We start from the raw sequence: 2,036 nt of genomic DNA, 5'->3' as shown, positions 1-2,036 counted from the left end.
ATATCGAACTCAACCGGGGAGTAGATGGCAGTCAACAAGTTAGGTCCAATGGTGGCGATTGTGGCCGAGATTTAATGGACGAACTGAGTATGGAGATGGGTTTGGTGCTGCAAACAGTTAAATTGAGACTAGGCTTTGAATCGTCTGTTGGTGTTAAACGGAGTGGACTTGGGGTCTAAGTGATTTGGATGAGCTGATGTACCACAGTGGGCAACGAAAAGATAAACAACAACAGAAAGGTTTGGGGGTTTGGTTTTCGAAGGCAATAAAGACAAGGCAAGAACTGAAGTTGCCGGTGAGAGTTATTTTGTATTTGGGTCGTAAGTTTTGGTATAGTTTAGTATTTTGTATTTGGGTCGTAAGTTTTGGTATAGTTTAGTGTTTGGGTTCTAAATTTGTTCAATTTTGAGTTTGGGTCGTTGATCCGTTAGTCAACTACTGATCTGGTCAAACTGTTAGATAAGTTAGTATCCGTTAGTACTTATATTTACATGTTTGCCATCAATACAATCCCATCCCTTTCATCGTCTGTTCATCATCATCAATCTTTCGGTATTGATCTTCATACTATCGGAAAGATCAAATCATAAACCCAACGATCTGCTTCAAAAAAATTCATTATTAACCCAGTGATCAATCACTCCATTTTGGACGAAACAAATAAAATATAGAGATGGATTTGAACATGATCGGCGGAGAAGTCCGCAGTACACCCAATCTTTCTTCATACTTCATGATTTAGAATCAAACTCCGATTGGATGATAAGAAAAATAGAATCAAACCACGATCATATAATAGGTTGCTCAACCAGCAATAAGCACCAAACCTTTCTTCAAGAAAGGTACACCAAAAGAACAACGATTGAGCAACAGAACCCAAATTCACAATTAGCCATACCGAAAATCCAATCTTTTCTGTAAAATGATATCAATCCAATGCAATACAAAAACACCACATCACTAAAATCAACAAAAAAAAAAGTAACACAAACCAAATTAAATCAAGTTAACCCAATCACTAAAATAAAAATAGATCTTTCAAATAATAGGTTTCGATTTTGTACCTATATTCAAAGAGAATGAGTAATCGAAGATGAAAATTGGGGGATTAGGTCTTCATAAGATTAATTGCGTCAAGAGAATATACAGGAGAAAAGGAGATTATAAAAATAGAGGAAAATGACCCGTAAGATATAAAAACTGATTCTTGTTAAGAGGGGGATAGAAAAAAATTGACGGTTGGCTGTGGTAGGGAAGAGTTAACACTAACAGTCGTCACTTTGCTGACAGTTTGACAAAATCAAATAGTTGACTAACGGGTCAATGACCCAAACTCAAAATTGGACAAACTTATGATCCAAACACTAAAATTTACGAAAGCAAAATAACTGTGCCGGTGATGACTTGGAGTTGGCTATGGTGGCTTTGAGTCCTTTAATGACTGAGAATGATTGACATCAACAATAGAATGTATGGAAAATACGAACGATGGTGTTGATCGGATCAGATGGAGAGTTCAGGGAAGCAACATCAGGAATTTAATTCTGCAGTCGTTTGAATTAAGAGATGTTGCTGCTGCTATGGCAGCGAAATAAGCAACTGGTGATGGGGGACTCGAAATGGTGAGAATATGGACAGAGTATGTTGGTTGTGGAGTATTGGTTCTAATATGGAAGATGTTTAGATGGCCAGGGAATATAAGTTGGTGGCTTGGTCGGAATATGAGAAGAATGGAATTGAGTTGTGCAAACCGAGTTAAGAGATCAGAGAAGGACAATGGTATTGTTGTGGCAGGAAGAAGAATTGTTGCTGCCGGTGGAGGCGTGCATGCTGGTCTGAATTGTTGTATGTGGAGCTTTTGGTCCGAGTGGAGTGAGTCAGTTTCTGGAGAGGATTTGCCGGAGCTTGTATACGAGTGGTGACGAGAATTAGAAGATGGAGAATGACTCTGGTGTTGACTGTTGACTCGGTTAATTAAGGAAGAGCTGGGTGCTGTAGAGTGGAGTCGTGATTACTATTAGATTGGGCTTTAGGAA

At 38.7% G+C, this 2,036-nt stretch overlaps 1 long non-coding RNA gene across 1 annotated transcript; it reads right to left on the bottom strand.

The window, feature by feature from the left end:
* Window positions 1-601: 601 nt before the first annotated feature.
* On the bottom strand, window positions 602-1,185 carry LOC113285636. Its single transcript, XR_003328828.1, has 2 exons — window positions 1,065-1,185; window positions 602-915 (listed from the first exon to the last, which is right to left on the bottom strand). It is a non-coding gene; the product is annotated as an uncharacterized LOC113285636 (long non-coding RNA).
* Window positions 1,186-2,036: the final 851 nt, after the last annotated feature.

Source organism: Papaver somniferum, chromosome 6 (assembly GCF_003573695.1).
Source record: "Papaver somniferum cultivar HN1 chromosome 6, ASM357369v1, whole genome shotgun sequence".
Lineage (NCBI taxonomy): Eukaryota > Viridiplantae > Streptophyta > Magnoliopsida > Ranunculales > Papaveraceae > Papaver > Papaver somniferum.
The sequence above is the reverse complement of the archived record's forward strand: the minus strand, read 5'-3'. Positions and strand labels throughout refer to the sequence as shown.